This window comes from Cajanus cajan, chromosome 1 (assembly GCF_000230855.2).
Source record: "Cajanus cajan strain Asha chromosome 1, NIPB_CcT2T_4, whole genome shotgun sequence".
NCBI classification, from domain to species: domain Eukaryota; kingdom Viridiplantae; phylum Streptophyta; class Magnoliopsida; order Fabales; family Fabaceae; genus Cajanus; species Cajanus cajan.
Window position 1 is genome coordinate 24923282 of NC_138517.1, and position 15360 is coordinate 24938641.

The 15360-nt window shown below is 37.0% G+C and overlaps 1 long non-coding RNA gene across 1 annotated transcript; it reads right to left on the reverse strand.

Annotated features, from left to right (window-relative positions):
- Nucleotides 1-12814: 12814 nt before the first annotated feature.
- Nucleotides 12815-15080, reverse strand: LOC109804469 (uncharacterized). The gene is made up of 5 exons (XR_002240240.3): nucleotides 14330-15080; nucleotides 14153-14239; nucleotides 13995-14071; nucleotides 13708-13843; nucleotides 12815-13059 (listed from the first exon to the last, which is right to left on the reverse strand). It is a non-coding gene; the product is annotated as an uncharacterized LOC109804469 (long non-coding RNA).
- Nucleotides 15081-15360: the final 280 nt, after the last annotated feature.

Consider the following 15360-nt stretch of genomic DNA (forward strand, 5'->3'; position numbering starts at 1 on the left):
TCTTTTTTGCTTAGAAACCCTAATTTTTGCCTAGGATGTATCCTAGCGGGTATTTTTGCTCTTTTCATTTGCCCTAATTTTTGCCCTTTACGAGTTTTCATCCTAGCGGGTCATCTTCATTTTTTTATACTTGTTTAAATTTCGACAACCATCAACAATATACATCATTAGGATTGGACGAGATAGAAAGGAAAGGAAAAGGTGATTTAGAATGAATGGTTAATGGCGGTAGGATGGTTTAGGGTAAATGAGTAGTGGAGGTAGGATGATTTAAAACATTTCCTTGGATAATTATTATAATCATTCTCCTAATTATCTTGAACTACATATCTAAGTCTCAGGCAGAGTCTTCGCAGAACTTGGTCCCTTGTAGAAGTGTTCAAGTCGCCTTTTTAGCTTTAAACTATGAGAATCATCACTTGCTATTTTTATCCTTTTTTAGATTCCTAATTTTTGCCTAGGATGTGTCCTAGCGGAATTTTTGTTTTTTGCCTAAGATGCCCTTTGCGGGTTTTCATCCTAGTAGTATTTTGCAAGTGATATTATTTTTTTGGAATAACACTTCTTTGACAAAATCACCTGTCATCCGCGTTTGGGAGGACCAACGTCTGTGCTGATTAACACTGCCCCCCATTGCCGTATACCAAGGAGAACGATGTTGCCCCAAGGAGAAAGATGTTGCCCCAACCTACGAGTGTTGAGAGAGTTCTTTCATGAGCCGAGATTTGTGCTTCCTTTGTCAGCCAAATTGAATGAAAGTCATTTTTGCAAGACTCTTCTTGTGCAATGAGAATCTTGTGTAAGACTCTTCTGATCATTTTCTTATTTTTTGTGTGTTTCGAAGAGGTGATCTTCCTATCTACCTTAAACTCAGATAATGCGTTATAGATGTTCGAAGCTTTGATTAATTTTATTATCTTCGGTCATGTTTGTTTTTTTTTTGTGATTGATTCTAGAATTTAATATGTGGGAAGAGGGGGAAAAGAATAAACACAAGAGATTTATAAAAATGACGCATATTATTGATGAATGTAAAAACTTATACAAACCCTTATTTTGTTTGAACTCATGACCTTGAGTGAATGACATGAGTTGAATTTAAAGCAATTTTTTTTTTGAAAAAGAAAGAAAGCCCCCTACTCTAGTAATTTCTCAATTTTATACTCCAAAGTCATTCCTCGTCATGCTTGTGCAGTGGGTGCTTGTCGATGCTAGGTGTGTCGGTGTCAAATTTCAACCATCCAGCGTCTATAAGTCCTTGAACACGGAATTGTAGGGTCTTGCACCGTTCCACTGAGTGCCCCGGAGTGTTAGAGTGATAGTCACACCTTTCCTCAGGTTTGTACCACGGCGGGTAATGATGGAATATCAATAAGGCCACGAAGCCCAAGGGGTGACATTTTGAAGGAGGCAAGAGGAATGGGTTAGACTTGAAAACCCATGAAGAGGAATAAGCCTACTTTTTGGGCCTTAACTATGTTTACTTCCAAATTTTACCTTAGGGGTATTTTAGGTATAGAATTTATTTTCTTTGTATTTCCAATTTTACCCTTGTATTTTGGGGTATTTTAGTCATAGGATTTATTTTCTTTGTATTTCCCATTTTTGCCCTTGTATTATGGGGTAATTTAGATGCTTAGGACTTTAATTGGACTAGGGTTCATCCATTAGGAGGTGACGTATTTTTGGTGACCATTGGACCTATTTTTGGTGATAGAAAGGCTTAGGCCCAAGTGGAGGGCAAAGGTTGCATGGTCTTATCATGCACCTAGATATAGCCAATCTAAACCCAAAGATTCCATCCTTGGCCACCAAGTTGCATCTAGGGTTCATTTGCATTTCATTTGGAATGCATTTGCCTACTCCAAATGCAACCCTAGATGCCTCCCCTCCTATAAATACCCTAGGCTATGCATCATGTAAATACTTTGGATTATAGTGATATTGAGTGTGCATTCTTGCCTCATTGTCATTCTCCTTAGTCTTAGGAACTCCACGGCCCCTCCCTTCTCCTCCTCCCTAAACCACCGTGAGTGAGTGAGCTTGGCCTTCCTTGGTTGGCCTTCACCACCCTAGTGAAGTGAGCTAGCCAAAAGGAGCATCACCTCCACCAAACACCTTCCCTTCACCTTGTGCGCCACCTTCAACCACCCTAAACACCAACCTTTCCATAGTTCTAGGTTGCCTTTGGCTAACCTCCTCCCATCTCCACCATAAAAGCAAAACCCTACTTAGGTCTCATCCTACACTTGGATGATACTACCTTGAGCAAACCATCTTCACCATCATCTATTTGTGCTTCCGCCAACATCACCACCATTTTTGGAGTCTCCTTGTTGAACCAAGATCAAGGGCGTGTATGGAACTAAGCCACCTTCCATCAAGTGGTATCAAAGCCATGGTTCTTCAAGGGTAAATGTTTTCCTTCCTTATTTTCCTTTGAGTCTTCTTTGTTCTCTATTTTTGGTATTCGGTCATTTCTCTTCTTCTCCTCTCTTGACCGAATATTTTTTGTGTGGTTCATACTTGTTTTCCTTGAACCTTCCATGTTTTAGGTTCCATTGTTAGGTTGTCATATTTCTATGCTAGGTTGAGTATTACATGATCATGCATTTTTCTTTTTGAATCTACCTATTGTTTTGTCAATTTACTTCCTATATTTTGTTTTACACATTTTCCATGTATGTGCCAAACACCTTGCATGAAAACATGAAAAATACCATGATGCATACATCTTAAAGTGGGCGTGTCATATAGAATTCCTATCTAGGTCATTCATGCATGCTAATAGATTCTAGCATGTTCTATGTTGCCATGATTTTCCATGTGTGAACCTCCTTGCACATGCTAGAAAAACCGCCCATCTTTACCCTTGCATTTTCACTTGTTTAAGTTTATCTTTTGTTTGCCAAGAACCCTAAAAGAATCTAAGAGGTGCTGGACTTTTTGTGCTAAACAACTTGACCTAAATAGTACAAAACAAAATCCACTCAAAATATTCCCTAAGGACCTCTAAATTCACGCCACTTGTCTTGCTCCTATGCTACATATTTTTGACCTAATTTTGTGCCACCACAAGTGCAAAACCTAAGCAACTATTTGGGCTGAAAACTTAAAAAAAAAAAAAAAAAAATTGGACCCAAGGACATTTTAAAAGCCAATTGCCGTGACCAAAAGAACAAGAACAAAAAAAATCTTGGACAAAAAAAAATACCTTGGACAAAAAGGACTTGTTGCTTGACTTGTGGACTTGGACCAAATTACCTTAGCATTGGAGTTGGAACTTGACCATTTTGGACTTATTTTGGGACTTATACCTTGGCTGGACCGAAATTACTAAAGGACTTAATCAAGTGAAACTTAAACACAAACCATTCTAGTGCCATTCTAGGTTTAATTCTTTTGAGTGCTAGCTTCTATTGATTGAGTCTTAATTTTTTTTTTTTTTGCTTGTCTTTCCTTTGATCTCTTTTGTTTTGTCTCATCTTAATCAATCTGAGTTTAGCCCTTCATAATTAGCCTTTTCAGTTTTTATTTCTTTGGAACTCTTGCTCTTGGTTGTTCTCATTGACTTGTAGGTGAAGCACCTAACTAGCAAAGTAGCAATCCTTTGGTGGATTGAGTGGAGGAGTGAACCAAAACCCAACCTAGCCTTTGGAAGGGTTTTCACTAAACCAAAAGGAGAGTAAACACTTTGGAGAGGTGCTAACACGTTTGCTATTTGTGAATGAGCCAAAGAGAAGGAGTTTTGAAGACTTAAATTTCTTGCTTTCATTTTTTTACTTTGTTTTTCTTGCTTTCGGCCTCTTTGTTTTAGGCCATTCCTCTTTCCCATTTGGTTTGTAATTTTTGGCCATTTTAAACCTCTACAACTTGGTTTTTAGTTCGTGTAGAGAAGGTGATTTGAGAACCTTCACTAGGACCTCGACTAGTGTCTGTTTTAAATTGCTTTCCATTGCATGCTTTATAGCTTTACTAGTATAATTGTTTAAGTTTTTATCCTTTGTTTCCAAAAACGTTTAGAAGGCTTAATTTTTGCCTACTAGGGGTGCGTGCACACACACACTTGGTAGTGTCAAAATTGTTTTGTAAGAAAAGTGGTAAGGGCTTAGTGATTCCTACTTAAGAGGGCTTGGTTATTAAGTGATTCTTTGTAGTCCACCTCCCCTTGAAGGTTCAATTTGTGCATTTAAGCCTTTCCTACTTATCTTGCACCTTTAAAAACTTTTTGTGAAAATCTTTTTATCACTCAATCTTTGTGAAAACCTTTTTAGCTCTTTGTGAAAATTTTGTGAAAACCTTTTTGATCAAAGATGCGTGAGCATTCTAGTGTTCATAGTCATAATTCGCGTAGTTCTAGATCTAATTCTAGGGATGAACTTAGGCAAATAAAAGAGTACCTAAAAAGAAGTATAAAAAGAGAGGAAGAAGCAAGAAGAAAAGAAAAAGAGTTAGAAAAGAATAGTGAAGAAATAAAAGGGTTGCTTATTACCTTAGTTGAGAGGAAAGAAAATAGTGAATCCAAACATAGGGTTAACTCAACTAGGTATCAAAATCAAGAAAAGGAACTTAGAAAGAAAGAAAAGGTAAAGAAAAGTGTAGAAATAGTTAAAGAATGGTTAGAAAAAGAAACACAACCAACACCCTTAGAGAAGAGTAAGGAGGATAATATTTCCTCCAAAGGCCTTATGCTTGAAGAAAGTCATTTTCCCATTGAAAATGATTTAACAAAGACTTTCTTCATTCATCAAAACCTTAACTCTTTTTCTTATGATGCCACTAATCATGAAGTAGAGAATCAAAAACAAACTCTTTTTAAAGCAAACAAATCTCAACTTCAAGATTTGGTGAAGAAGAAGTGGACTTCACTTAATCTCACTTCTTGTGCTACTTCCTTGGTGGTGCCCAAGGAAAATAGCATTCCTTTGTGTAGGATTTTTCCTACCTTGGTTGTGTCAATAATGCACCCAACTTCAAAATTGAATAATTTGTTGGATACATCTCATGGTGTCTTATCTTCTAATTTTGATCTTGAAGGAAGTTCAAACTTATTTACACTTAACTTGGCTACTTCCCTACAAGACAAATTTAGATTATATGATTTTTCTAAACACATCTTAACACCTTTTTCTCTTACATATCCAACAAATAATGCAATAAAAAGTTGTCTAGGAAATTTTTTAGTGGTACTTTCTTTGTTTCCTAGCACATCTCTAGGACATTACCTTGTACACTTTAGGCAAGATATTTTAGTTTTTAGGACTCATATGTTAGTGTGCCATAGTTTTAGTCTTTTTACCTTTTTAGGTTTTAGTTATACACCTAGACTTCACTATGGGAAGGATCCTATCCTTAACATTAGTGCGTCTAGTCCTTTTAGTTTAGACAAGAATTTTAGGAGAATGTGTTATAGTTTTAGTGTTTCTACCTTTTTAGGTCTCATTTATCCATTTAGACTTTACAGTCGAGAGGATCTTATCCTTACTATTGGGGAGTCTAATCCTTTTCATTTAGACCATCTTTTTCGTAGGATACATTTTCCATTACTATCATATACTTTTACATCTAACGCTTATTTTTATGTTTTTGTTAATCAAAAAGCCCATCATGACGAACCTCTTGATTTGAGGTCAAATCCTTTTCAAGAGGGAGGGAATGATGGAATATCAATAAGGCCACGAAGCCCAAGGGGTGACATTTTGAAGGAGGCAAGAGGAATGGGTTAGACTTGAAAACCCATGAAGAGGAATAAGCCTACTTTTTGGGCCTTAACTATGTTTACTTCCAAATTTTACCTTAGGGGTATTTTAGGTATAGAATTTATTTTCTTTGTATTTCCAATTTTACCCTTGTATTTTGGGGTATTTTAGTCATAGGATTTATTTTCTTTGTATTTCCCATTTTTGCCCTTGTATTATGGGGTAATTTAGATGCTTAGGACTTTAATTGGACTAGGGTGCATCCATTAGGAGGTGACGTATTTTTGGTGACCATTGGACCTATTTTTGGTGATAGAAAGGCTTAGGCCCAAGTGGAGGGCAAAGGTTGCATGGTCTTATCATGCACCTAGATATAGCCAATCTAAACCCAAAGATTCCATCCTTGGCCACCAAGTTGCATCTAGGGTTCATTTGCATTTCATTTGGAATGCATTTGCCTACTCCAAATGCAACCCTAGATGCCTCCCCTCCTATAAATACCCTAGGCTATGCATCATGTAAATACTTTGGATTATAGTGATATTGAGTGTGCATTCTTGCCTCATTGTCATTCTCCTTAGTCTTAGGAACTCCACGGCCCCTCCCTTCTCCTCCTCCCTAAACCACCGTGAGTGAGTGAGCTTGGCCTTCCTTGGTTGGCCTTCACCACCCTAGTGAAGTGAGCTAGCCAAAAGGAGCATCACCTCCACCAAACACCTTCCCTTCACCTTGTGCGCCACCTTCAACCACCCTAAACACCAACCTTTCCATAGTTCTAGGTTGCCTTTGGCTAACCTCCTCCCATCTCCACCATAAAAGCAAAACCCTACTTAGGTCTCATCCTACACTTGGATGATACTACCTTGAGCAAACCATCTTCACCATCATCTATTTGTGCTTCCGCCAACATCACCACCATTTTTGGAGTCTCCTTGTTGAACCAAGATCAAGGGCGTGTATGGAACTAAGCCACCTTCCATCAGGTAAGGAGGGTTCATCTTCTTTATTGGAGGAAGTCGGACTAACATCGAAGCCTCTAGGAGTTGAGGTAGTAGCTTTGTGTATGTGATGGAGATTTTGTCTACTACTTTGTCGTCTCTAGGCTTTGACTGTGGTGTGGCTTGACTTTTTGGAGTAGAGATGACAGCGTGGATCCCTTCTTCCCTCTTCTTTTCATAGACTTTCCTGGGGTCATAACTTGTCGGAGCCTTCCCTATCTTCCCGCTTTTTAAGCCTTGCTCAACCCTTTTACCTATGGTGACTATGTCGGCAAAAAGGGTTGACGTGTTCCCTATCATCTTGTCATAATAGGGTCCACTTAGAGAGTCAATGAACATTGTCACCATCTCTTTGTCAGATAATGAAGGCTATATTTGCGCAACCAATTCTCTCCATCTTTGTGCATAGGTTTTGAAGGACTCATCGCCCCTCTTGCTTAAGCTTTGTAAATCAGACCTATCAGGAATTAGGTCAATGTTATACTTGTATCGACGGAGAAAAACATCGGCTAGCTGTTTCCATGTCTGGATCTTTCCTCCATCCAGCTGCATGTACCAGTTAAGAGAAACATCTGAAAGGCTTTCCTGAAAATAGTGTATCAGGAGCTTTTCATTGCCCACGGAGGCTGCCATCTTCCTACAGTACATTGTCAGATGTCCTTTTGGACAACTAGCCCCGGTGTACTTCTGGAAGTCAGGGATTTTGAATTTGGCAGGGAATTGGATGTCTTGCACTAGGCACATATCCGCAGCCTCTTGAATGTTAAAATTGTGGCCTTCCACAACTCTCAGTCTTTCTTCCAAGGTGTTCAGATGATCTTTGGAAGTGTTACCAACATTGCTAGTACTATTGTCGTGCTGCAATTTGTTCATGGCCTCAAGCATTCTAGCCATTTGTTCCTTGAGCTGTCCGAGCTCCTCATTGAGGACACGATTTCTTTCCTCTAGGTCTTCCATAGATTTTTTCTTTTAAGCTCGTGTGAGTACGAAATGTTGAAGAGCCACCTTTAAGGGACAAGATAATTTCTTATCAAGCTTATTTAAATGATAATGCATGAAGGGAGTTTCTATCAAAGACTTAATGACTCATCCTTGTCGAGGGGTGAGTTATCGGTGTTCCTCTTCATAATATTTTATGATGTGACAGAGGTCACACTGATTTCTCGTCTTTGATACAAATCCCTTTGTGATCCTAAATATATGATATGCATGTTCCTTTTTTTATTATTTATTATATTTTTTTATTTTGTAGAAAATGCATGATGCCCCTCTCTTTTTTTTTAAAAAAAAAGAAGGAATGTATGCTTCTTACAAATCTTATTTCCACACTAGGTTTTCTCTCACATGATAATGCATTTTTAATTTTGTGTTTTTCTTTACCTTAGGGGAATTATTAAAAAAATAAATGAATGATTTGAATAGACAAAATGCAACAACCATATGCTCATACAATCCACAAACAATCGCGTATACATCCATGGTCTGTGGTCCCTGTTAAGAAAAGTGCATTGTATAAGGTGGTTCTAATTATCCTCACTTTGGTCTTAAGGCCCCCAAGGAGCCCCCATTATAGGGACCCAGTATCTCTGTCGCCGTCACCTGGCAAACTCTAAGGTCTGTCGCAGTATTTCGGGCTAGAGTAACTGGTTATCACCTTGAGTGTTATTTCCGACAAGGCTCGCAGGCTCGAAGGCCAAACTTGGGCCGGTCGTACGTCAACCACTCCCTATGTTTAATACCCTCATGCCCCCGGGTGTAAGGGGACTGTTGTGTGCTATGGTTTGTGTGCAATTTGTTAATTCAAACATGTGCAGAATTTAAACAAGCATATAGATAATAAAATCAAACAAATAAAACAAACAAAGTAAATGGCAAAAATATTTAAATTATTATTTTTATTTTACTAACTTCATTAATTAAATGGGCCTGACCCTCTTTAAACGTCCCTAGTGGAGTCGCCATCTGTCGCAACCTGAAAATTTCCGATCTTGCGACCTATGGTTTAGACATCTTTTTAAAGATCTCATCAATTGAGGAATGCCCGGACACCAGACTAATCCTTAATTGATGGTTTTGAAAATAGGTTTTATGGAGTCGCCACCAATGTTTTACTCAAAACATTGGAAAAAGAAAAGATTTTTAAAAGGTCCAATAATGGCCTTGATAACCAGAATTGGGTTCGGGGGTCGATTACGTGTAAGGAAGGTATTAAGCACCCTTACAGCGCCCAAAATTGGTACCCTATGTTGAAGTTAACATGATAAAAAATAATAAATTAAATATTAGATCCCCTTTGTTAATAACTATTCACATGCTTGAAATTTAAATTATACGAATGACCCGAAAATATCTACATGATTGTTTTTATTATAATAATGCTTATCAAAAATAAGAAACAAAGATAAAAAATAAAAGAGAGAGAAGAAGATTTACTGAAATACCTCGTATCAAGCTTTGTTAATGGTGATTCTAGGTGCTTTGTGGCAACCTTTCACACTACAATACCTCACAATATCTCAAGAAATACAAGAGAAATAAAAAGAAAGAAAAAAGAGAGAAAAAAAGAGAAATTTCGAGCTCTGGACGAAATTTGGAGTCCCTCAGAAATGTGCCCAAGCTCTCTATTTACAGGCTTCAGACAGGGTCCAGAACGGCCCGTTCCAAAATCGGAACGGCCTGTTCTGGACATGGCCGTTGTGTTTAAAATTCGTATACTAGAATGACCCGTTCTGAAATCAGAACGGCCCGTTCCAGTAGTGAGAATAACACCTAATTTTTTAGACCGGAACGGCCCGTTCCAGATTTAGGAACGACCCGTTCCATTTTAGGAACGGTCCGTTCCAGCCCCGTTCCAGTTAAGCTTTTAGCCCTTTTTTGAGGGGTTTGGAACGGCCTGTTCCAATCTTGGAACGGCCCGTTCCAATTTCAAAACAGCCCATTCTAAATTAGGGTTTTTGGCCTTTTGGGAGCCTCGGAATGACCTGTTCTGGACCTCGGAACCGCCCGTTTTGATTTTGGAACGGCCCGTTCCGGGCCAATAAAAATATTTAATTTGTGCTTTAGGGCCCTCTGAAGTCCTGTCTTCTTGTTGGCATGCTTCGGGAGCTCCTTCCCTCCGTAATAGAGGTCCATGTCCTTGTTTGTATGCCCCCAGACGAAATTGGGTGTCTACAGTCCTTAGCTAGTGTTGGAGCGGGGTATAAGGTCGAGGGTTATTCCCTTAACCAAGTACTCGGGAAAGTGAGTGGATCCTTGCAGATAGTCGGTGGGCGAACTTCACAATTGACTTGGTTATGCATGCCAAGGTCGTGGTAAGCACGTACCCAACTATGCTATACCTGACGGTGGATCTGGACTTCCAATTTTGTAAGTGACATCATCCGAGTAAACCCGAGTGAGGATTATATCCTGTTTAGATGTGACCAAACGGGCTCATTAGGCGTGAAAACGATTAGGGTGGTTTCGGTAGGATGGAATATCACTTATACAGCTCTATTGTTAGGGAAATCTCCTAGGTGTATGCATGACAACGCATTAGATAATTGATATGCATTGATATCTGTCATGAGATGCATTTATTGCATGATTATTAATATGATGAAGTGTGGTGTTTGACTTCATGATTGGTGGATTGTATTTTATGCATGAGTAGTATTGGATAGAGTGTATGGTATGACTCTATGAACATGATTGATAATTGAATGATGTGTAGTATAGATTTTATTCTATACTTGTATGATTGGTTTTGAACTCTAGCTTCTGTTTCCATGTGGATGGACTGCGATGATCATACCTTGTATGGGAGCAGGTCAGGGCTAGCTTGGAGTTGAGGTGACCGCTGGGAGACGGGGAGTTTGATCCTCGTGTTAGAGTTACCATTTTGGGTAACGGTTTTGTCTGTGCTTGACCGACACTGGGGAATATTATTTTTGGGATGACTGTACATATATGGCATTCTATTTTGTATTTAAGAAACTTGGTTATTTTTATTCTTATCTATACTTGTATGTATGAGTTATCCAACTTAATATTTCTCTTAGTTCACTAGTAGTAGTGCGATTCTACTAAGTGTAGAGACCATGGCGGGTCGTTACAATATGTAGTCCTTAATTGTCAAGAAAATTCAAGATATGCTTAGTTGATCTTATGTTGAAATTGTTTGTGTGAATTTCTAAGTTTGGCCGAGACTTGTCATTGTGTAGTGCTTTGGTGCTTTTCTTTTTACATTCTTGAGTTCATATCCATTATTAGATCATTAATGGATTCTTAGAGATAGGTTTCCATTATGTCTTTGTAAGTTTTCAATTCCAAATTTGTTTCTAAAAAAAATTCTTATAAAAATTTCAAGTGCAATTCAAATTTGATTCAATTTGTGGTTCAACTGATAGTGCATGACATATAAACTTTAGTTCTGGAAAATCTGACTCAAAAACAGGGCAAAAACAGAGTTGAAAGTGCCAAAACATGTTTGAAGTGAATTGAAAAACAAAGAGTCAAAATAGGTTACACAAAAGAAGGCTTGTAGTAGATCTTTGATCTTGACAAATTGTTTATCAAATCCGGATCAATTACTTGTAATTAATGGCTGGAAATAAAATTGATAAAAGAAAAGGAAAAAGAAAAAGAAAAAAGACATTTCTGTGGGATTAGGCTAAACTAGGCTACTAGGCTACTATCAGATATTAATATTCAAGATAGCTTTTATCTATGTAAGTTAACTAGTTTCAAGAATAAGACTTTATTAGATAGACATCATTGTGGGATTGTAGTATGGTCAAACCAATCACTTTTCAAATTGCTTTATTTGTTTCACTCTTTACTGGATTTTCAGATACACCAGTCACATAGAAAACATTCATGGCTTGGGAACCCCTAGTTGTAACTTTAGCTTGATTGGCTAAAAAACCATTGACTTAATCACTCTTTTCCTTTTTGCTTTAAAAATGACAAGACTTCCATCCACTTGCCTTATATAATATTTGTGTAAAAGAAGGCAAAAAATTTATATTAGAGAAATTTAATGGTATAGTTAGTACCTTGAGTGAGGAATTTCAATAGCAATTTGTAACCATAAACCAACTAATAAAAAGAAGTTTTACAAATATGCTTTTGGTTTTATACTTTAGTAATATGACATGTAATCAAATCTAACTAGGTATGATAATTATCATTCAAAACTATGTAGAGAAGATGTAAAAAAACATGTCTTTCTTGAATTGTTGGTCCAAAATTTTTCTACTACCCCATTGCATTTGAGGTCTCCAAGAACAAAAAACACATATGAAAGCAAGCCTGATTTGTCTTTTGTAGTTAATTCACTACTACAATATGCATATTCTACATCGATTCTCTAAAGTCATCTACATCGGTTCTAAAACCGATGTAGAATAGAGCGATGTAGAAAATGTATACATTTTTACATCGGTTCTGAAAAACCGATGTAAATTTAAGCATAAATCTACATCAATTTTCTTGAGAATTGATGTAGATTGCATTTAAAAAAAATCATGCTTATTTTTGGATTATTTCTGATTATCTGTAATGAATATATATAGCTTTAGAAATTTCATATTTCATATTTAATCCCCAAGGAGCTAGTTAGGAGCAGTAACCAAACTGAAGAAAGAATATGAAATAAATACAATAATATTTCAGAGATTGAGTTAAACTAAACTTAGATTCTTAAAATAAAAAAAGTAAGGCCAGGGAGTGCTTTATTTTCTTAAATGGACTAGTTCATCTAATTAGATTCAGATTCAGTTCAAAAAAAAGAAAACATACAAATTGCAAACTATAATGGAAACTACAAACTATAATGAAAATTAAAAATTAGTAGATAACATAATGTACACATGTCTCTCTTCTTTTGCTGTCAAGGTTTGAATACAAAAAATATAAATAAAATAACAGCTCACATTGGTGTAATTGAAGGAATAATTAACCAAGAGAAACAAAAAGATATAATAAAAGAATAAACACTAATAGAAAAATAATGAATGTTAGGAAAATAAATATATTAGATTACCAATAATTTCTATTAAATTTTTTTTGTTAATGATAAAGCTTTGTAGAAGAGACAACAATTCAATTAAAGAAAAAAATACCGAAAATTGGAGGTGTGCAAAAGTATCATACCTGTATTCTATATTCAAGAACTTCATTAAAAAAAAACATGCTTTTCAAACCCAAAGGAAATCTGTGACTCAATAAACAGCAACAAATGCAACCAAAAAAATAAATAAATAGATGGGAGGGGAGGGTGAATCGCCAATTTAACTTTTGAATCATCAATGATTCAATATGTATATTACATGATTCATAACTTTCGACTCCGGATGTCCAGGAATTACCATTTGTTGTTCCTGCAAATTTAAAATCAAAACAAAAAACTAGATATTATGACAGCAAACTTTAATAACTAACCGGATAGATTCATATCAATCATGAATTTTACCACACTACAAAGATCTTTGTAGTTCCCACAGAGTGCTTAGAGATAAGATTGATTAACTTACACAAGCCTTACTAATAAAGTTGCAATGAAGCTGAAGCTAGAAATAATATATCTTTTAGGTAGTGTTTGGCTTTTAACATTTTTGGGCTTCTTTTCAACAAAAGGTAGAAGCTCCTCTAACAGGCTTATATTAAAGCTCTACTTTTTCAACTTTTTATTTAAAAAGAAAAAAGGAAAACAACTTTATTGTTAAGAACATTTCTAAAGTTGTGTATGACTGGACTTTAAAGTTTGGCCAAATACTATTTATTAAACAAAATATTACTTCTAAAGTTAAATTTAGACTAAATCCTAGTTATTCTGCTTCATGTGTTGTAAGTAGAAATTTCCAACATCAATTTAAGTGGGAAACAAGACTCGCAACATTTCACAGCTTATCAAACAATGTGAACTTTTATTATGAACACATAATAAAAGTTAGATTCTTGTCATATTATTGAAGTACTAAAGTTAGAAAATAAAATAATAAATTCACAAAAAAGTGCATGTTAGTTACCTTCAGCTACTTTGCAACATCTCTAGCAGATGAACCAGAGACTTCAATCCAAGTTTTAGAGAACAAGGCACAGGTAGACAACATAAACACAAGGTAGAATAATGCATGGAAAGGATTGGCTGCCATATCAGCTAAGCTGCAAAAACAAAAGTGCCAAAAATAAGCCAGAGTAATACTTACTTTGACCAACAGTTAATACTTACTTTGCAAAAACAAAAGTATAGATTAATATATAGCAGATCAGCCACCAACGACAGGACAAAAAATAAGCCAGAGTTAATACTTACTTTGACCAACAGTTAGTTGGAGAACCATCAAGTCCATGGCTACTAGTAGATCCACCCCAACCCTCACTTCCAATGACCTGACAAAGGGTCAAAAATTCAATCAAGACACCATGTAAACAGAACCAACCAAAAGAGAAAAAATTGAGCAAAGTTAGAACCTGAAAGATCTGAAGAAGAGTTCCAGGAATACCCAATCAACTTCACCAGATTAGGATGCTAAGCTACCCTAGAAAATTCACCTCCGTCTGCACCACCAAAACACACAAAAAAAAATTAACCAGACAAACTAAAACAAAAAAAGATGCAAAACGCAAAACGCAAGACGCGAAACGCACGAGCCACTCGCGATGTCCCTGCAGTCCCTCCTTATTCAACACTTTGACCGCTACAGGTAGTGATTTGAGTCCCACTCTCACGTTCTCATCAATGTAGCCTTTGTAAATGGTCCCGAACCCTCCCTCGCCGAGGATGTAGTCGCCGCGGAAGCTGTTCGTTATGGTCTCCAACTAGTACAGCGTGAACGCGATCACGTGCGTGTAGAGTAGCGTGTTGCTGCCACTGTTACCGCGCAGCGTTGAACACGACTCGCTCAGATCCGAAGTGCACTCGCTCAGATTGTGCCTATGACTGTGACCCTGCCTCTTCTCGCTGCCGGCGTTCTAACTCCTCGCACTCGCGCCCAACGACGTCGCATGGTGAAGACGAAGGAGGAAGAGAGTCTATCGAGCGCGGTAGAGAGCACTTGAGCGCGAGACGTGGCGACAGCGAAGACGAAGACGAAGGAGGAAGAGAGCGAAGAGGCCTTGGCCCCGAGTATTTAACCTAGCGTGTTCACGGGACACATATGAGGGGTTCACTTCTACATCGGTGATAAGCAAAACGATATAGAATAACTTCCTGATTCCACTTCTACATCGGTCAATCTTAAAATCGACGTAGAATTGCTCATATTTATATCGTTTCTCTTCCTAACCGATGTAAATATGCATTTTCTATTTATTTACAAGTTTGTCATCGCGTTTATGATTTACATCAATTCTACTAAAATCGATGTAAATATAGCGATGTTAAACAGTGTTTTTGTAGTAGTGATTCAATAGTTGTATGTTTCACTGTTGAAGCTCTTGGACTTAAATACTACAACTAGCTCCCATGTATGTTGGTCCTATCAACATGCAACACTTGCTGAGATTAATGTCAATAATGAATTAATCTAGTTTCTATAATATGTTTATATAAGTTCCACTATTTTTTTTCTTTTCCATTATCATTGTGGTATTCCATATATATATATATATATATATATATATACGCGCGAACGCACATTTTTCCTCTGTTTTTAATCTAATATTTGACATTTTTCCTA